Source organism: Amblyomma americanum, chromosome 2 (assembly GCF_052857255.1).
Source record: "Amblyomma americanum isolate KBUSLIRL-KWMA chromosome 2, ASM5285725v1, whole genome shotgun sequence".
Lineage (NCBI taxonomy): Eukaryota > Metazoa > Arthropoda > Arachnida > Ixodida > Ixodidae > Amblyomma > Amblyomma americanum.
In genome coordinates this window covers 204,652,401-204,674,366 of record NC_135498.1, presented here as the reverse complement: position 1 = coordinate 204,674,366, position 21,966 = coordinate 204,652,401, and the positions used below count along the sequence as shown (strand labels likewise).

The 21,966-nt window shown below is 47.0% G+C and overlaps 1 long non-coding RNA gene across 1 annotated transcript; it reads left to right on the top strand.

Moving 5' to 3' along the window:
• The first annotated feature begins 1,621 nt into the window (after nucleotides 1–1,621).
• Nucleotides 1,622–21,764, top strand: LOC144119419 (uncharacterized). Its single transcript, XR_013312357.1, has 3 exons — nucleotides 1,622–1,883; nucleotides 16,684–16,815; nucleotides 21,631–21,764. It is a non-coding gene; the product is annotated as an uncharacterized LOC144119419 (long non-coding RNA).
• Nucleotides 21,765–21,966: the final 202 nt, after the last annotated feature.

The following is a 21,966-nucleotide window of genomic DNA, read 5'->3' as shown; positions in this document are numbered from 1 at the left end:
GCTGCAAGCGTTGATGCTTCCTCTCCTTCTGAGCACTGCGAGCTGTCGGAGATGCAACTGCACACTTATTTAGGATTTCTACCTTTTTGCTATATCCCTCACTTTTGCGGCCCGCATTCAAGTCTTTCGCCATTGTCGATGGTTTTTTTTTGTTACTTATTTTCACTTTGTTATTTATTCTTGGTTGCGTGCCATCGGCTGTGGTGCCGGCGATTCTCCGAGCTCGGAACTCTTCCCAGGCACGGGATCCTACCCACAGACCTCCCTTCACCGCACTCATGAGTGTTCTTTGGTATTTTTTCGTTTCTCTTGCCCTTACTTGCATTGTCAGTCGACAAATTTGTGCAGATTTTAATTGTATGCAGATTTGTTAAATGCGCTAGCAATCTTTCTATGATGCTAAGCTGTGCTGTGAGATTTCAAGCTTCTTGCTATTGAAGGCATGCTTTTTTCCATTCTATGTTCTCAATTAACCAGGGCAGACTGGTTGCAACTTTCAATTTATTACCTAGACATTGGTGCAAGGCACCATGATAGGAAATAATGAAAACCTGCACATCCTATATTCATATTGGTGTGCGGTATTTCAGCGAGCTCATCTTTCAGTGTGGTTATAACAGTCACTGTGACTCTTCTCAAAGAATGTATATGCGTGCATTACATAAACTCTGTTCATTTCTTTTGTCATGGGCTAGCTCATTGGTTTTTATTTACTTATATTGCATCTAATTTTAGTTTTTAAAGCAGTAGACGATTTCCTCTCTTGTCATTCATGACATGGCTACAGCCACTGACAGCTGTTGCTCTGGATGTATTTATTTGCAGTTGCCAGCGGCCAGCATCTATTGGGCCATGCGTGCTTCCTGCATTCGGCTGTGTCATCCTTCCTGATCCGTTCATGGTAGTTATTATTTTTCAGTGATGCATATCTTAGCTGCCTATTTAGAAACATATTTTCAACATAGGCTTGAAGCTAGGTTTAGAAATGCATGCAAACTCTACATGCACTTCACAGCAGTACCTCAGCTTATAAATACCGGACCTGTAGACTTGTACAAAGTATAGTCACTGATGTAGCTCTTGACGCAGCTGCTGTTAACATATACGTGCTTTTACATTGCACACGTGTTGCCTGGTATGCATGTGTGTCCTCGAAAAGAACCTATATGTTCATTTATCTCTTTAAAAACATTGTGCTCAACAATGATGGTTTACCAGTATTTCTGATAGAGAGAACAATTTGTCAGTCAGTAATGTAACATTGCACGATGACACCAATCTTTGTATGGCATAGCATCCTTGCATTGCACTGGGCAAGCTGCTGTCAGCACAGACTTATTGCTGGTTTATTGCCATAGCATATGGTTATACTGCACAGTTTGTACCTCTACCTTCTTAAAGCTGCATTCTTGAAAAATTTAAAATTAGTTGAAGGAAAATTGAAGGAAATGTAACAGTAACTGTCTGACATTTTGGTGGACACTTGAACCGTGATATAAGGGAGGGATATAGAAGGGAAGTAATGAAGAGCTGCCCTAGCGGAGGGCTGATGCCCATCCGGCAGTCCGGCGGAGTACGTGAGCGTGGAATAACGCTGTTTCTTCGCTTGTGTATAGACCAGATTGCCGTCTCGCTGCTTCGTGGGTGTTTCCCTGCTTCGGCTGCTTCCATCATCGACGCCGTTATCAGCACAGCCTGGAACAAGATTCCACGTGAGCGCTCATGGCTACACGGGCTACGGCACAAGTACGTCATCCAGGGGGCACCCAATCCAGGCCGACGACACCGGGCAAAGAAGCTTAAAAAGCCACCGCAGCTTGTCAACGAGTGCAGTCCGGCGGAGTACGTGACCGTGGAATAACGCTGTTTCTTCGCTTGTGTAGGTAAGAGCGGCCTTTAGTAAGTTTTTTTTCCTGCTCCGCCGGACTGCAAAACTTTGTATTCAGGATGTTTAAAAGTGATTGCCTCGCGTGCCTGAAAGCTCTTGACCCTGATAGCCAGAGTATTCGCTGCAGCGATTGTGATAACCCTTATCACACTGGCAAATGTTCAGGTGTCACAAAGACTACCCTGAAAAGCATGTCAGCAGAAGACATCCGTAGTTGGCTGTGCCCCACATGCGCTAAACGTAAAACACGTTTGACTGCAAGCGAGCCTGGCTATGGGCGTGGGAGCTCGACGGCAGATTGTGATCAACCTTCTTTGTCTGACGTCATGTCAAAGTTAGACATTGTCCTGCGCCGTTTAGACGAACTTGAAAGAAAACAGGAGGAACAACTGGCTAAACATGATACCACCAATGAAAATCTTCAAAAGCAAGGAGTAACGATGCAGTGCATGGAAGAATCGCTTGATTTACTCTCTTCTAAGTACGATGAAGTGCTTGAAAATCTCGAATCACAGAAGCAAGAAGTAAAGGAGCTAAAGAAAAAAACTACTGATCTGGAGGCTCAACTGCTAGTAAAGGACACTAGGCTTTCTCAGCTGGAAATGGAGGTGAATAGATTGGAATCCTATTCAAGGCGCAATAATTTGGAGATACACGGTGTCAAGTACAACGAGAACGAAAACTTGAAAACAGTAATAAGTTCAATTGCAGGTAGACTTGAACTCCCCATTCCAAGCAATGAGGAAATCGAAACAGTGCACAGGATCAAAGGCAAAGCAGATGCTGAGGCTCCCATATTAGTACGTTTCACCAGGAGGGAAACAAGAGAAAAGTGGCTTGTGAAACGAACCACACTCAAGGATGAGAACATTTACATCAATGAAAATCTAACATACCTAACTAAGAAGCTTCGATGGATGGCAAAGCGTCTTGCAACTGAAAAACAGTACAAATATGTTTGGGTGCGAAACGGTCGTATATTTGTAAGGAATATTGAAGGTGCCCCTGTTATTTTTGTTGAAAACGAAGTGGATTTGATCAAGATAACGTGATGGCTGCGAGTGTGCGTTCATTTTGTGAATGGATGGAGATACGCCGGGAATTTGTATCGGTCCAACCCTGCATAAGTTTTGATGTTATCCATGCAAATGTGAGAAGCCTTCACAAACATTGGGACATGTTGCAAATATACCTTGAGAATTATTGAGCTGTTCTGGATGTCATAGCATTTACTGAGATCAATATCCGTGATTTTGAATCATCTCTTTATAATATACACAACTATCAATCATATCCATTGTGCAGGGAGGACAAACGTGGTGGGGGAGTGTTAGTTTTTGTTAAAAACTCTTGGTTTTGTGAACGCTTGAAAGTTGATTTTGATGAAGCAGAAGTTATAGCTCTTAATCTTACAAACTGTGATGAGGAATTGTTAGTTTGTGCTATCTACAGACCTCCTAGCAAAAATATTGTAGTTTTTTTTTAGAGGAGCTGGCTAGTTTCCTTAAAAGATATGGAGTAAACAAACGTGTGATTCTTACTGGAGACTTCAATATTAATATTTCTGTAACTGGCAAAGTAGGCGTAAGTGAATACTTAACGTTGTTGGCTAGTTTTGGTTTGGAGAATAAAATTCAAGGCTACACGCGAGAAGAATTTCTTGGCAGTAGATTAACACAGACATGCATTGACCATATGAGTACAACCGTGATGGAACAGGAGACGTGGGGCTGTATTATCAAAGAAAAAGTTGCTGATCATCATTTTATTTCTCTTACGGTGCTAAAAGAGAGTAAAATAGAGGCACAGCAGCAACCTGCGGATAGGCTTGTAATTAACAATGGCAAAGTAGATAAACTAAGTCGTTTGACTGCAATTCGCTCTTACAGCACAATCACTTAGATGCTTATGAACTTCTTGTTGAGCAATTAAAATCAATTTCTAACGAGTTAAACTTTCCTGCCCTCCTACTGATGGGAACGGCCTTCAGGTCTTCGTCCGGCGACACGTTGCCGGTTGGGGCAGCAATTCCAACTTCTTAGAACAAAGCTTATTTATTAAAGACGGGACCGAAATATAAGGCAGTGATGACAAGGCAGTTTAAAGAAAAAGCAGTTTAAAGAAAGGCTGTTAAAAACGGCCGAGCTTGAGACTCGGCGCGCTCGTCTCAAGTCGTCGTTTCCCGCGGGTTTTAACCCCTTCGATAATTGGGCGGAGCTTGAGTAATCTAGCTCTCGCCCAATTTGGACCAATAGCAAAGCGAATGCATCGTATGTACTAGTGGGCGGAGCCCAGGGCTCGCCGGTCCGAGCCCAGTGGAATGCGCAGCTCTCACCCTAAGCGGGCGTCACGCCTCGACGTACATTCCTCGATTCCCCCCCCCCCTCCCCGGGCATGATCGCTCCTGGTAACAGGTGCGGGGGGGGGGAGGGCATTGTCCCCGTGGGCTGTCCGGAGCCCAGTGGAATGCGCAGCTCGCTGCATGCACATTCGATCCACCGGTTCCCACCAAGAATGTTGGGGGACACTTGCTGTACAAACAACATACCGAAGCCCACAATAACACAAAGCGTCCGGCCTTCAACAGCATACAAAATGCGCGAAAGCACAAGTACCAGCACAAAAAAAAACGCAAACCAAGGAGGGGCACTTCACATCCTACTTATGGCAATAGCAAAGAGAGTAGGTTCACAAGGATATCTTGTTGCATGCATCTACACTCAGATTTACATATTTTTCTCTTTGCGAGCAAATAACAGTCTAAACACTCATCACACAAGGAGTCCACCATTAATGCACTTGAGATGTCAGTCCACAAGCACTCACACACACACACTCAGGTTGGGCCACCGTCCCGGACGTTCCTTGGCCCGCGATGTCTGATCCATCTACCTAGCACAGGCGGCTCCCTGATTTGTTCCTGGGTCAGATGCGTGGACTCATGTAGTGTGGATTTAAAGGTGCAACTCCCACTATGCAATTCCGGAACACCTTTTATATCCCCAAACTCTCCGTCAGACTAAAAAATTACGCCTACGTTGTTCACTCTGGCGTAATATCTTCTTAGTCTATTGTCGTGCACCCACAGCTCAGAACCATCTCTGAACTTGACAACATAGCTATCTGGTCGTCTATGCTCTTTAATCGTTGCTGGGCCCGCCCATTTAGATCGCATCTTGTTCTGCTGGTTCGTATCTAACACGAGGACTTCCTCACCCTCACAGAACCCTTTAGCCCGTGCCCTTAGATTGTATTTCTCCGCATACGCTTTCTGCAGCTGCTTGATTTGGTGATCTACCCTCTCTGCTACTTCAGCCATTTGCTGCCGCAGCTTGATCAGATACTCTGACGTAGCCTTATTTAGGCCCGTAGGTGGTGTCCAGTTCCCTGTCCATGTCTTTTGAAGGATGCTTAATGGGCCTTGAGGGACGCGCCCATACACAACATCAGCTCGCGTTACGTTTTCGACCGCGGCTCTCGCTGTCATTTTTGCGTCCTGCTGGTGACGACCTAGCTCATTACCAGACCCTACATTGGGCCTCTTCTGTGGGCAGTTCCACTGCACGTTACCGAATTTACCACAGCCATAGCATTTTGGCGGTTCCCTGTGCTCGTCCTTAGATCGATTTCCTTGGTTCCGTGGCTCGCGCGGCTTTGCCTCATACTTTTTCGGCTCCTCTGCAGCCCCTTGACAGTGCCCACGCCTACTGTCTTCATATTGTTCGGCAAGTTGCGCAAGCTCCTTGGGTTTCAACCACTTATCTGTCTCCTGTTGGAGAATGTACTCGCACATTTTGTCTGGCATAGTCTGCTTAGCGCTTAGATCGATTTCCTTGGTTCCGTGGCTCGCGCGGCTTTGCCTCATACTTTTTCGGCTCCTCTGCAGCCCCTTGACAGCGCCCACGCCTACTGTCTTCATATTGTTCGTCAAGTTGCGCAAGCTCCTTGGGTTTCAACCACTTATCTGTCTCCTGTTGGAGAATGTACTCGCGCATTTTGTCTGGCATAGTCTGCTTAGCGCGGTCTGCCACCATTAAGGCCCGAACGTCCTCTAATGTTCTCACTTTCCTACTTTGCAAGTAGTATCCAAGCGTTACGTCCAATTGGGTGACAAACTGACCCCAGCTTTCGGCATCTTTTCTACAAGTGTAGAACCTCCGCTTGTATTCTTCAGCAGTCAATCTGAGCTCCGCGAGTACTAGCTCCCGAATTTCCTCGAAACTCATTACCGTGTCGACCGACTGGTTAGCCACGAGTGACCAAGTTTTTTCATTCAGGAAGGGCATTATAATTGGCCCCGCGATGTCATTCGAGATCTCGCAGGCCCTTATCATATTTTCGGCGCTTTTGAACCATGCAGGAATGAGGTCTTCCGACTGTGGCATTGGCGCGAGGACTGCCCTTAGATCATCCGCGTGCCGGCCCAATTTTTCCCTTCTGCTGCCATTTCCCGAGGTGCTCTGACCTCTCTGAATCAGCGTCTGGAGCTGAATTTTTAGCCTAAGAGCTTCAATCTCGAGCTCCTGCTCCCTCAAGCGCGTGCTACCCTGGCTGCTGTCACACGCCGGGGTGTTAGCACTCTGCCCATCCATAATCGTCACGTTCTCCGTGTCTTCCCCGTCAGAGTCCGTGTCACTAGCGTTTTGACTTCCCACGCGCAACCTCTGTGCTCGGGTAGTGACTGACATCGCGTTCCCGGAGAAAACGGGAAAGGGCCCACCTGTGTTCTGCAGACTTCTTGTTCGGGCTGCGCTGGGTCGGTGTCTGTCTTTCCGCTGTCCACGTTCAGCTGGTGGCGGAAGGGGTGGGAGTCCCACCGGTGCTCACTGCGGTGCCCGTCACGTCCTCTAGGCCGATGAAGTCGCCAGCCACAGATGCCGCCGAAGTCGCCGCGCTACGCTCCGTCGGTCCGCTTCCTCGCTGTCAGTGCTGACGTGGAGCCTTGACTCCGAGGCCTCGCACAAGGCTATCGCCTCACATGGACCTTGGTCCCCGGGGCTTCTCACCAAGATTTTGTGCTCCGTCAATCTTCAGGAAGGTACTGCCTCCAACCGCTCTGCAGGAAGCCGCTCAGACGGTCCTGGTCACGGCACCAGTTAAACTTTCTCGCCCTCCTACTGATGGGAACGGCCTTTAGCAGTACGAAGAGTACTTCAGGTCTTCGTCCGGCGACACGTTGCCGGTTGGGGCAGCAATTCCAACTTCTTAGAACAAAACTTATTTATTAAAGACGGGACCGAAATACAAGGCAGTGATGACAAGGCAGTTTAAAGAAAAGGCAGTTTAAAGAAAGGCTGTTAAAAACGGCCGAGCTTGACTCTCGGCGCGCTCGTCTCAAGTCGTCGTTTCCCGCGGGTTTTAACCCCTTCGATAATTAGCCGGAGCTTGAGTAATCTAGCTCTCGCCCAATTTGGACCAATAGCAAAGCAAATGCATCGTATGTACTAGTGGGCGGAGCCCAGGGCTCGCCGGTCCGAGCCCAGTGGAATGCGCAGCTCTCACCCTAAGCGGGCGTCACGCCTCGACGTACATTCCTCGATTCCCCCCCCCCTCCCCGGGCATGATCGCTCCTGGTAACAGGTGCGGGGGGGGGGGGGGGGCATTGTCCCCGTGGGCTGTCCCGAGCCCAGTGGAATGCGCAGCTCGCTGCATGCGCATTCGATCCACCGGTTGCCACGCGTCGGGACAGAAGGGATTAGTGCCGCCTTTCACCCTAAGCGCGGGCGTCACGCCTCGACGTACATTCCTCGATCCCCCCCCTCCCCCGGGCATGATCGTTCCTGGTAACAGGTGCGGGTGGGGGGGGGGGGGCATCGGCCCCGTGGGCTTCCACTTAACATAACGCCTCAAAAACAAAGGTCCGGATGAAACGTAGAAATAAGGCAAGTCCTTGGGTAAACAAAGAAATCATTGAATTATCCTATATTAAAAGTAAACTTTTAAGAAGGTGCAATGACCACCCACATGACATTGCTCTAAGGGAGGAATTCAGGCAGCTGAGGAATAAAATCACAGCGAAAATACGACTGGCAGAAAAACAGTACCAACTAAATAAATTTTCGGCATGCAGTAAGGATGGAAAAAAAACATGGAACTTAGTGCAGAACACTATAGGAAAACCACCCAAGAAAAGCATTGATGACGTCTTAGAACAAGCATTTCCAGATGAAAACAACGTAGACTTGGCCACCAAATTCAATAGGCGCTTTGTAGAATCTATTTCCTTCTTGTGTAAACAGGGAAAATCAATGAGGAAAGCCACGGCTGCTACTTCGAACACCCATTCAGCTTACATGCCTACTGTTACTGAGCTAGAATTACGGGATGTATTCAAAACAATGTCAATCACAAAATCGCCAGGGTATGATGGTGTTAGGATGAGGGATCTCATAGTGCATTTTGACAGATTTAAAACCATATTACTTTATATTATCAATGAAACTTTCACAACAGGACACATTCATAGGCATATGAAAATAATTTTAATAAGACCTTTGCACAAAAAAGGCTCTAAAAGAGATTTTAATAATTACAGGCCAATTGCGATCTTGTCCGCCATCGCTTGTATCATGGAGAAAATTGTACACGCCAGCATGACGTCCTTTTGTGATAAGTACCATCTACTAAATCCCGCCCAGTATAGTTTTCGCAAAGGTAAAAGTACCATAAGCCTACTAGAAGATTTTCATGATTTAATCTGTAAAGAAATAGATAAAAATAACATTGTCCTTACACTTTTTATTGATTTGCAAAAAGCGTTTGATACTATTAACCATAATTTACTATTAGCCAAACTCGATAATTTTGGTTTCAGAGGTCCTTATATGTCATTTTTCAAGAGCTATTTTACTGATCGAGAACAATGCGTTCGAATAGGCGAATCATATAGTACAATGTTACGCGTTTCTACCGGTGTTCCTCAGGGCTCAGTTTTAGGACCCTTATTATTCAATATTTACGTCAATGACGTGACCTATCTTCCTTTAAGCTCTCAGATTTTTTTATATGCAGATGACACTGCTCTGGTGATACCAAGTGAAACTTATAAAGAAGCATGCAGCAGGATGCAACGGGATGTTCATTTTTTGATAGAATGGTTCAACGCTAATCAGATTTATACTAATATCTCAAAAACCTGCCTTCTTTGTTTTCATAGTCCATACAAACAACTTAAAATATGCTCTAATATATATCTTCACGATAAGAATTGTTCATACTGTTCATGCCCACCTTTGGAACTTAAATCGAACTTCAAGTATCTTGGCATGACATTTGATGAAACTCTCTCATGGAATTTTTATATTCAAGAGCTAGCCAAACGTTTGCGTCTGGTGTGTGTTTATATGTATGCCCTACGATCTATTTGCGATGTGTCGGTTCGAAAAATGGTTTATAAAGTGTTAGGAGAATCCATATTGCGATATGGAATAACAATTTACAGAACCGCATCATTATATAAATTAAACATACTAAGCCGCATACTGTACAGATTTGCATCTAATCTCGCCTACGGAACTAGCTGTCATGATAACGCAGTTATAGCTAGTATGGAACATTTTGAGATGCTACCTGTACACAAGAAATTTATTTTTGACATATTGCAAAAATATTTCTTCCACAGCGTCTTTAAAATCGACAACATCAAATTACGGCCTCTCCGTCAGTCGGAAAAATACGTCATACCACAGATTTACACTAATTATGGAAAAAAACCCGCAGTCATTATGTTCCTTATTACTTCAATAAGATACAAACCGCCCCGAGCATTAATGAATTAAAACAAATTAACAAGTTTCTTCGGTCGTGGTTGAATAGTAATATTGAGTGACAAATTTTTGATCTATTTTTTTCCATGTTCTCAGCGTTGTCATTTCATGCATGAAAGTGATAATTGTGGAATGCTTTCTTGCACTCCACGTTTCTTGTACATGTGTTCGCCTTGCAATTTCTGTGTCTGTCTGGTTCGAGCTCTTTTGTGTGTTTTTTGTGTTTCTATTTTATTGCATCGCGGAAGCAATTTGTGAGTCTGTCTTGTTCGACCTCTATTTTTGTGTTTCTATTTTTATTTCACTGAATCATGTACTTCACACCCCGGCTGCCCAGGTACGCACACAAGCGATAACGCTTACGCGGGCTAGAGCATGTACTTGTGAATGGAAGTGAATAAAATATAATATTATTATTATTATTATTATTATTATTATTATTATTATTATTATTATTATTATTATTATTATTATTATTATGTTAGATGCCCCTCTTTAGTTAAACATACCTCGCAATTAACGCATTTGGTGCAAAACAAACATGGGACTTGCACGCTCATGAGCACCCTCATGTCAGTAAAACAAAGTGCAGTAAAACAAAGTGCCAATGTTGCCGTATTTCAGAGCTTTGCTCTTAAAAGCGCAGCTGGCTGCTGCTCAAAGTTGAGAGCAAAAATACGTCTACTTTTCCTCATGTGCAGCAAGCGGTGATGGTGCCATTTGCAGTGGTGATTGACATTGAGTCGCATGATGCGCAATCCGTTCCTGGAGTTAGTGATTTTGTCTGTCGTGTGAATGTGCTGTTAAAATTAGTGCAGGACAATGGTTCTCCAGTTCATTTTAGGCAACTGTTAACTGTGCCACATGCTACCACCCTTTTTCCTCAAATTTTCTAATCTCATTTAGCCATCTGATTGCCACCCATTCATGCATTCACCTACTCTTGGAATCCTCCCAGTGTTTTAGTAGTTCTCTGCATTACACTTGCATTGCACTTCCTCTTTTTTCGATTTAGTCAAGATATTGTAACGTGAAGATGTGCACACCAAAAGGGAAAAATATATTTACAGGGAAACAGCTTACAGCCACGCAGCCGAACAACCGGGCACGCGAAGCCCAGCAGCAGAAACGCACTTCGTCCTCTTCGCGTTCCAAGCGCGAGCGCACCAAGCACGAGCGTTCCAAGCACAAGCACAACCGTAGCATAACTCCCGGCGGCAAAAGCACCGTCCCGGTGCTAAGTGGATGATGTAGCAGGCGTGTGGTACGGTTTGAGACGGACTACATGAACGACGTCAGTCAAAGGGCTAGTGGACGACGTCGGAGCATGAAGAGGTGTAATCTCGTAGGTCACGTCGGTCACCTGACGGAGAACTCGATAAGGGCCACTGTACTGACGTAGAAGTTTCTCAGAGAGACCGACATGGCGAGAAGGAGACCAAAGGAGGACGAGTGAGCCCGGCGGATAGTGTACTGGGCGATGCCGGCGGTCGTAAACTGACTTCTGGTAGGTCTGAGATGCGGTGAGCCGGTCTCGGGCGATTTCACGGGCCATAGTTGCTCGGGAGATGGCGTCACGTGCATACTCTGTGGTCGAGGCAGTAGAACTCGGTAGTAATGTATCCAATGGCAGCGCAGGATGCCGACCAAACAGAAGGTAGAAAGGAGAATAGCCGGTGGTATCATGCCGCGACGAATTATAAGCAAATGTTACATAAGGCAAGGCAACGTCCCAATCGCGGTGGTCGGGCGAGACATACATGGATAGCATATCGGTCAGAGTCCTGTTGAGGCGCTCGGTAAGCCCGTTCGTCTGGGGATGGTAAGCTGTAGTGAGCTTATGCTGCGTGCCACAGGACCGGAGGATATCGTCAACTACTCGGGACAAAAAGTAGCGGCCGCGGTCCGTCAGCAATTGGTGTGGAGCGCCGTGGTGAAGGATTACGTTCTGCAATAGGAAGTCGGCGACATCGGTTGCGCAACTTGTTGGTAACGCACGCGTGATAGCGTACCGGGTCGCATAGTCGGTCGCGACAGCAATCCAACGGTTGCCGGAGCAGGAGGTCGGGAAAGGTCCGAGAAGGTCGAGTCCAACACGGTAGAATGGTTCGAGAGGTACGTCAATAGGCCGTAGAAGGCCAGCAGGCAACGTTGATGGTCTCTTCCTGCGTTGACAGAGGTCGCAGGAGGCAACGTAACGCCGAACAGAGCGGTACAGACCAGGCCAAAAGAAGCGGCGTCGGACCCGATCGTATGTGCGGGAGACGCCGAGGTGGCCTGCGGTCGGTAGGTCGTGTAGTTCCGCTAGGACAGATGAACGGAGAGGCTGGGGAACGACTAGCAGGAGCGGAGGTCCGTCAGGACGAAGGTTGCGGCGGTATAGGACGCCATCCTGAATGACGAACAGTTGCAATGAAGGATCTCGGCTGGCACAGTTGAGGCGATCAATGAGAATACGCAAGGAAGAGTCTTGTCGCTGCTCGTTCGCGATGTTAACCAGATCGGAGATAGCGAAGAGGCACGGGCCGAGGTCGTTGTCTCCAGGATCAGGCGGCTCTACAGGGTGCCGAGACAGGCAGTCGGCGTCTTGATGGAGACGCCCTGACTTGTAATGAACAGTGTAAGAATACTCTTGGAGGCGCAACGTCCAACGTCCGAGCCGGCCTGTGGGGTCTTTCAGTGAAGACAGCCAACAAAGGGCGTGGTGATCGGTCACTACGGAGAATGGACGGCCAAACAGGTACGGTCGGAACTTAGCTACGGCCCAAACAAGAGCTAGACACTCGCGCTCTGTAATTGAGTAATTTCGCTCAGCTGTAGAAAGGAGGCGGCTGGCATATGCAATAACGCGTTCTTGCCCTTGGTGACGTTGGGCTAGCACGGCGCCAATCCCATAACCGCAGGCGTCTGTGCGAACTTCAGTCGGAGCCGACGGATCAAAATGGGCCAGAATAGGTGGGGAGGTGAGTAAGTCGACTAGCGAAGAAAAGGCCTCCTCTTGGGCAGGGCCCCAGGTAAAAGGGGTGTCTTTCTTTAGAAGGTCGGTCAGGGGGCGAGCGGTACCGGCAAAATTTTTGATGAAACGGCGGAAGTACGAGCAGAGGCCGACGAAGCTGCGCACATCCGTAGACGACTGGGGAATAGGGAAGTCCTTGACGGCTTTAACTTTAACAGGATCCGGGCGGACACCAGAAGCGTCGACTAGATGTCCGAGAATGGTGAGTTGGCGGCGACCGAATTGACATTTCGACGAATTGAGCTGTAGCCCGGCTCGACGGAAGACAGAAAGAATGCTCGCCAGTCTTTCGAGGTGCGTGGTAAACGTGGGCGAAAAAACCACAACATCGTCGAGGTAACATAGACATGTGGACCATTTAAAGCCGCGAAGCAAGGAGTCCATCATTCTTTCGAAGGTAGCTGGCGCATTACAGAGACCGAATGGCATAACTTTAAACTGATATAAGCCGTCCGGTGTGACGAATGCCGTCTTTTCGCGGTCATTGTCATCAACAGAGATTTGCCAATACCCGGACCGAAGGTCAATTGAAGAGAAAAATTTGGCTCCGTGAAGGCAGTCCAAAGCATCGTCTATTCTTGGGAGTGGATAGACGTCTTTTTTTGTTATGTTGTTTAGGTGCCGGTAATCAACGCAAAAGCGCCAGCTGCCGTCCTTCTTTTTAACCAGCACAACTGGTGAGGCCCAAGGACTCGACGAGGGCTCTATGATGTCTTTACTGAGCATCTTGTCCACCTCTTGCTGTATGATGGTGCGTTCTGTACTGGACACTCTGTAGGGTCGTCTGTGAATAGGAGCTGCGTCACTGGTGTTGATGCGATGCGTGACCACAGATGTTCGAGCCAAAGGGCGGTCATCGAAGTCAAAGATGTCGCGAAAAGACGACAGAAGAGACCGAAGGTCGTGAGCTTGCCCTGGTAAGAGGTCAGCAGCAATCATTTTTGCATATTCATCAGGTGGTGGGACGTCAGAGTCGCGGCAGTTCGACGAGGGTGGGACGCTTCTCACCGCCGATACGACGCATTCGGCAGCAGGGCACAGCGTGGCGAGCGACATACCTTGTGGGAGCGGCTGAACGTAAGAGGCAAAGTTGAGAACCGGAAGGGACGCTTGATTTGCCGACATGGTGACAACTGTATGCGCAAGGGCCACACTGCGTGTAAAGGGCACATCAGGAACCGGAGTAATGATGTAGTCACCATCGGGAACTGGCGGGACCGAGGAGAAACGGACATAAGTGGCGGCATCGGGGTCCAGGCAGACAAAGTCGGCGGTGCACAGTCGGTGAACAATTGGATCCGGTGGCTCTGAAGGAACAGGTAGAGCGAGTTGAACGATGCCTGTGGCGCAATCTATAAGGGCGGAATGGTCGGTGAGAAAGTCAAGGCCGAGAATGATGTCATGAGGGCAGTGTTCGAGGACAGTGAAGAGCACAGAAGTATGGCGGCCGGCTATTGAAACACGAGCAGTACACATTCCGACGACAATAGACATACCGCCATCTGCAACACGGACTACAGTTGAGGGGGCAGGAGTGAGCACTTTCCTTAGGCGACGGCGAAGACGAGCATTCATGACTGAGACGTGCGCTCCAGTGTCGATCAGAGCGGTAACAGGGACCCCGTCCACGTCGACGTTAAGGATGTTCCGATGAGCATGAAGAGTTAAAGGAGGGTTTTCTGGTCGGGTCGTCAGAGCAGCATCACCCCCAGACGCTGCAGCCATCAGTTTTCCGACCGGGAGCGGGCATATGGGGCCGGCGACGAAGGGCGGCGAGGTCGGGGCGATGGAGATCGACGGCGCTGAGGTGACGACGAACGGTTGGTAAGCGGGGTCTGAGCGTTGTGGCCAGAAGAGGTCGTTTCTGAGGGCGAGGGAGAGCGGCGGGAATATGCAGAACCCGGCGGGTAGTGGCTGTAGGTCGAGGACGGACGGCTTCGGCAGTGTCGAGATATGTGGCCAACTCGGGAGCAGTTAAAGCAGATGGGCCTGTCATCAGGTGTTCTCCATCCATCTGGATTGCGGCTGCGTCGAGGGTAGTATGCAGGTTCAGAACCGAGCTCCGGGGACATGCGGCGAGCATATGGGGCACTAACTGAGCAAACAGGTTGAATCCCAAGATTGGCAAATTCTTTGCGAACGACAGCCTGTATAAGGGATACTGCTGGAGTACTGTCTGTTGCGGGTGGATGAAACGCAACGGGGAACATTGCCTCTACTTCTTGGCGCACAAGCCGTGTCAGGCTCTCAGATGTCGGCAGACGGCTCGGTGGAGTCGAGTCTACACAGGACGGCGTCGCAGTCGTATTCGGCAACCGCGTGAACTGCGGAGAAATTCGGCGGCTCTTCGCTTGTTCGAACCGGCGGCATTCCTTGATGATTGCGTCAACCGTTCCGCAGTCCTTGTATACAAGAAGGTTAAAGGCGTCATCTGCGATGCCTTTGAGCACGTGACCTACTTTGTCGCACTCTGACATAGTGGCGTCGACTTTCATGCAGAGAGCTAATATGTCCTGAATGTATGATACATAGGACTCTGTGGACGTTTGTGCACGGCATGCGAGCTCCTTCTTCGCAGCGAGCTGACGCCCGAATGGCTTACCAAACAGGTCACAAAGCTTGCGCTTGCAGAGATCCCAGCTGGTGAGTTCATCCTCGTGGGTCTCGAACCATACCCTGGCAGTGCCCGTCAGGTAGAAGATGACGTTGGCCAACTTTAGGGTCGGGTCCCACCTGTTGTGTGTGCTCACGCGCTCGTACATTGCGAGCCAGTCCTCCACGTCGACGCCGTCCGTTCCGTTGAAGGTCCCAGGATCTCTCGGATGGGCAATGATGAACGCCGGGTTGGCGGACGCCGATGGAGCGGCCCCTTCGCTGGTCATGGTTGAAGAGCCGGCGAGCTGACGACCGCTGCGAAGTTCCGTGCTTGCTGTGGCTGTACCCCGCACCTCCACCAATAATGTAACGTGAAGATGTGCACACCAAAAGGGAAAAATATATTTACAGGGAAACAGCTTACAGCCACGCAGCCGAACAACCGGGCACGCGAAGCCCAGCAGCAGAAACGCACTTCGTCCTCTTCGCGTTCCAAGCGCGAGCGCACCAAGCACGAGCGTTCCAAGCACAAGCACAACCGTAGCAATATCTCTGTTCCTGTTTCTTGCATAAGAGGCAACTCAAGTGCACCATCTGGGCTTGTGATGCAAATGTGTAGGACCCTTCGTTTTTGGGTAAAACCTGGTTTTTCCCTACTGTTGCACCAAAAAAGATTCTTAAAGATCAGGGTAAACCCAATTTCTGTGCAAATTTGCCTGTAAGAAAGTGTGGTTTGAAGGTGCACAAAGCCGAAGAACTGCTGGAGTGTAATGGATGTCACATAATTCTTCTGACAGATTTTTTAAACAATTCTGGTTATTTCCCTTTTAATGTTTATTTTTTTCGGTTGCTTATAATTTTTGGATAAATTGAAAACTACATGTACTGACTGGTATTTCATTCCAATACTTATACCCATTATTATGAAGCTGTGTTGGAAGGCAGGTGTGCATTTAGTATGCGTGCTTTGAATTTCAGTGATTGTTTCTGCAATGCAAAATGGAGGGCAGGTCTCTGCTGTGCAAGTTTTTTGCAATGGAGTGAAAGTAACTGGAGCAGCATTTGTTACTGTGTCACCCAGCCAAAAGTTCTCCCACAGACCGCTGAGCTTCTGAATACCTATGGCTTAAAGCTCGAAGCTCTGGTTGCCTTTTACGAGGTTTTCTGCATTAACGAGTGCAAGCCCAAGGGCTCAGAGCTATCAAGCATTTGAAACCATAGAGCTATACACAGTAGTGCTGGGACCCTGCAGCAAGTCAGTGTGAATTAGGTTGCGATAAACGTGGTTTGCTGTAGAAAGCTAGTGTGAAAAAATAGTTGCACTCACAGCAACCGCTGTTTTTTTCTTAATCGGTCATTGAAACAAAGCAATGCATGTAAAATTTGATATCTCGCTGATTCCTCAATTTTTTTTCCAGCTAAAGACCAAGAGTTTCATGGAAGTTGTGCAAGCCACCAAGTTGCGTGTGATTTGTGCCACGGACCTGGAGCAGGCTGGGAAATATTAGCGGATGGCCAGTGGTATTCACTCAGTAAGGCAAGCTTTTTCTGTAAGTACAGTTTTTGGCATGGCATTGCTTAGGGATGCATGCACTAAACTGACTACTCTACACCTGCCCATGCTTCAAAAATAATGAAGTACATGAAAAAAATTGATTGCCAAAAAAAATTGCTGCTTCTGTTATGTTTTTCAGGAAAGTATTTGCCATTTAAAGGGCTCAGTGTGCTGTGAAAACCTTAAAAATTATGTGCTTGTTGTGGCTTTTTTTTCAAATTTCTCTTTCCACGTCGATGTTGGCCTGACCTTGTAGCTTGTCTGCATGAGATTGGCTGCTACTTACAGTTCGCTTTTTTGTTGCTCCTTTATTGCCTGTCACATTCTTTGCGTGGCAGTGTTATGCAGTTTGGGAAGCAATCTGATCTGATTTCTGGATTGGCCTGAAGTGCAATAACACGTTTTGGCGGGCCAGTTGGTTAAGCATCTTGAATAAACAGCGCGAACAAAGACGAGCACAAAAGACAAGAAAGCGAACGACACGGAGCTGACTAACAACTGAGGGTTTATTGCTGATCACACAAGTATAAATACATAGATGTCGGCAATGGGGGAAAGGTTTACGAAGTGCAAAAATCCAAAAACACATTGTCACATTTATGTTTTGTTGTTGGTTTTTTTGCACTTCGTAAACCTTTCCCTCATTGCCGACATCTATGTATTTATACTTGTGTGATCAGCAATAAACCCTCAGTTGTTAGTCAGCGCCGTGTCGTTAGCTTTCTTGTCTTTTGTGCTCGTCTTTGTTCGCGCTGTTTATTCAAGATGCTGAAGTGCAAGCTTTTGCATGTGAGGCAGGTTTATGGTGTCCCCTTGTTTTCTGTAACTGCAGTTTGGCCATGATGGTTAGTCCTTTTCTTTTATTTTGATTCAGTGTCATATACTTCATGCATAAATTAATGAAGAAAGCACTATTTTTGTAATAAATGAACATTCATTATATCTGGGGCCATTATAAGTGCGCTTGACTCTAAAATGGCTGTCTTCCGGCATTCAGTATTACATCCTAAAACCAGCCGGAAGACACAACACAGGAGAAGAGATGATCACAAGACGAGGCTGGTCTAACAACAGAAATTTTATTGAAGGAAAGCGGCAAAAGAAGACCTGCAAAGAGATTCACGTGCGCAAAACCCCAAAGCAGTGAGAGGGCAAAAAACAATCGAAAGGCACTGACATACTAGTAAACCATCTAAAAAACTAATTCCTTACAGTGAAGGTTCACCGACGGTTTAGCCAGGCACGTTTTTAGCCTCACCGATGTAGTAAGCCTCAACTATATCAGGACAGATTTATCACTTCCCTAAACCACTGATGTGCCGCGGAAATCAGGCGTGCAAAGAGAAAGGTTGTCCTCCGATTGCATTCACGAGAATGAACGTGCAGTGTCAGGTGAAAATTCGCCTCCTCTCTATACAGTGAAAGTGCTCTCAGCCAGGCGCACATTCAGATATCTGCTTGTCTGCCCATAGTAGTTTCAGCTACGAGGCAGTGGAACGCAAAAACCCGTTTACTTTTGCAAGTGGTGGACATTTTTTATCTGCCACTGTGCATAGCGGACGATTACCCGTAGTTGTATCAAGCCTAGTTTGAACGGAGAAGCAAAGGGCTCCTACCTCACTTTTAGCTGTCAAGACAACAGCAACATCATACTTTGGTGCAACTTTCTTCGGACGGTGCGAAATGGCGTGGAGGTAAGGTATAGAGCCCGCCTTTTTGTGCTGCTCAACTACGTCAGCATCATGCGAATGGTGTTCCGTTCTCTCGAGAGAGTAAAAATACGCTCTGACAGGTGCGCGAGATGGGCAAGTGGGAACCCAGGTGCCATTGGCTTGAAAACCTGCTCTGAGAATGCATTCTAAACACAGTGATGGCATGACTTCCATAAAGCGGTCATGATGCATGCGATTGCCAACCTGTCCTTCACCAGCCTCGAGTGGTTCTACTCATAGCTAAGAGGCTTCCGGATCTTGGGCTGTGGCACCAACATAAGTGGTCGTCCGCAAAGCGCAGGTCTAAGTCAAGAAGCTACAAACGGTTACGCTTAGTGAAATTCAGATGTAAAAGATGGGCTTTGACCGCATGCATAAAGATTTCTAAAACGTCTTGTGCCAACTTATCTGAGCCCTCCTTGTGCAAAGAAATTGGGTAGCAATCAACATAACGAAATGCTAGTATGCCGAGGTCTTCCAAATGGCTTTGATGCGGTATCGACTCTGGACAGAAGAATGTCGCAGAGGAACGGTGCGACCTGGGACCCTCTGCATATGCCTGATTTCTGATGTAAATACCGCCTTGCCAACTCAGAAAAGTGGAGTTCTGTGGAGTTCTAGTTTCTTGTGGACAGCAACCTGGGCAGGTGCTCTGCAGCGAGCATCGACATGTAGGGCCTGTACTATTCATTGTCACATGATAGACCTCTGAGGCATGTGCAAACTGCATCAGGGTGAACAGTGAACATGCTTTTACAGATGATTGCGTGATTTCGGTTGCTGGCTTCAAGGGGCCATTGTCCTTTTACTGCAAATCTGCATTTGTCAGTTAGCAGGGCGGTATTTACACGCAGGTCGTACCTTTGCTCAGCAACATTTTTTTGTCTAAAGTCGATAAGGCATTAGAGCCCTGTTTGGAAGACCTTGGCATAGTAGCAATTCGTTATGTTCATGACTACCTAATTTTTCTGGACATCGAAGGCTCAGATAAGTTGGCACAAGATGTTTTAAGAGTCTTTAAGGCATGCAGTCAAGGCCTGTCGTTTACATCAGAATTGTCTAAGCAGAACCCTTAGCAGTTTCTTGATGCAGACCTGCGCTTTGTGGATGACCATGTTTGTCAGGGCTACAGCTAAAGATCGGGGAAGGCTCTTTTTAGCTACGAGTCAGACCACTCGTTGCTGGGGAAGGATGGTGAAGAGGCCTATTTGTTGCTGGTTAAGGTCAGTAAAGATGGAAATACTTGATGGGTGTGCAGTCGTGTGCATGACATCAGCTTTACATAAGTCATGCCATCACTACTGAGGACGCATTCTTGTAGCAGGTTTCCAAGCAGCTGGGTTCCTACTTGCCCATCTCAACAACCTGTCATAGTATGTTTTCACTCGCTCGAGGGTAAGGAACACATACTCGGATGATGCTGATATACCTTAACTCCACAGTATTTCACAGTCTCAAGAAATTCGCGGGAAAGCGCAATGCTGATGTTGTCTTAACAGCGAAGTGCAAGACAGGAGTCATTTGCACCGCAATTAAAAAAAGGCTTGATAAAACTGGGTACTTGTCCACAATGGACAGTGTCACAAAAAAAGGTTCACCACTTGCAAAAGTAATGGAGTTTATTGCGTTCCACTGCCTTATGGCTGCAACTAATATGGGCAGACAGGCAGATATCTGAATTTGCACCTGACTGAGCACTTTCACTCTATAGGGGGTAGGCAAATTTTAATCTGGCACTACACGCTAAATCTTGTGAATGCAAATCTGAGGATGACCTGTATCTTTGCACGCCTAATTTCCACTACACGTCAGTTTTTTACGGAAGAGATAAATCTGTCGGTAGATAGTTGAGGCTTACTACATCGGTAAGATTAATGACACATGTGGCTCAGACGTCGGTAAACCTTCGCCATAAGAAATTTGCTTTTTTCGATGATTCATTAGTATGCCAGTGACCTTTGATTGCACTTCGCCCTTTCACTGCTTTGGGTTATTGTGTGCCCGTATCTCTTCGCGGGTCTTTTGTGGCTTTCCTTCAATGATGCTGCCGTGGTGGCTCAGTGGTTATGGCGCTCGGCTGTTGTCCCAAAAGACGCAGGTTCGATCCTGGCCACGCCAGTCGAATTTCAATGAAGGCGAAATTTTAGAGGCTCGTGTACTGTTCGTTGTCAGTGCACGCTAAAGAAACCCAGGTGGTCGAAATTTCTGGAGCCCTCCACTACGGCGTCCCTCATAACCTGAGTTGCTTTGGGACGTTAAATCCTCACAAATCAAATCAAATAATCAGAATCTTCAATGAAATTTTTGTTAGTCCAGCCTCTTGAGCTCATGCCTTGTGTGTTCTGTCTTCTGGCTGGTTTTAAGGTGAGTCAGTACCAACTCGGCCAGTCGTAAGCCTTGTTCAGTCTTACAACATTTTGAATAAAATTAAAACTTTACTAGGCTATGTTGCCGGGGATCGTGTCCGCAGCAGTTGTGGGCAACTCAGAAGAGATAGCCTCATACGATTGGTTGTGTAATTGGAAGAGGATGATGTGCGGATGCTGCGCGAAAAGAAAATTTCGTAATCGGATAATTATTTACAGCCAAAAATGTCCAAAAAGTGGCTGGGCCAGGGAAAAAGTGCCGCGAAATTTGAAAACGCTGAAAGTAGGTGGAGCTACAACGTAGCGCCAAGTTTGAAAAACTGGAAGTATGGACAAAGCTAAAGCTTCGCGCCAAGTTTGAAAACTCGAAATGAGCAATCATGTGACCAGTGATAAGTGACCTATACATAACCAGGAGATAGCAAAAATAATGATAAATTAGAGGCAATTAGGTAATTATTGAGAATCAAAAGGCAATGAACGAGAAGGCAATTAGACTGAGCAGGTATTCAGTGAGTGGGCAGTAACGATGGATGGAGGAAAATTTGAAAACGAAATCGTTGCTGGGTTGAAATGAGGGTAAAAGAAGAGTTAATTGATAACCAATCAAGTCAACGAGAAAACAACCATGGCGCCAAATTTGAAAGGCGACCAGTGTCGAGGAGGCGTCAACGCTTTCACATTTTTTTTGTGCAGGTAGCAGTGGTGATCTCTATTTTTTCTTTTTTTCAGCCAAGACAAAGACCACTTTTCTTGGCTCGTGGGCGATGTATCTAGGAACCTGCGGCCAGGACAACGCTGGACAGCATGCATCAGCAAGCTCGAAAAAAAAGCACGAAACAGTAAATAAAAATTGATCATTTTCATTTCTAGTGGTTTTGTGCACGAATTATTCTGGAATGCACAAAGCTTGTTTTGACAGGCGACCATTAACAAGCTGTGCATTTTTGTGCATTGCCTACTCCAGAACACAAATCCTGTGTTAATTGACAGGTGACACAGTAACGACTGTTACACAGTGTACGAGCACTACACCAGACACACTACAGAAGACAAAGCAAACTACAG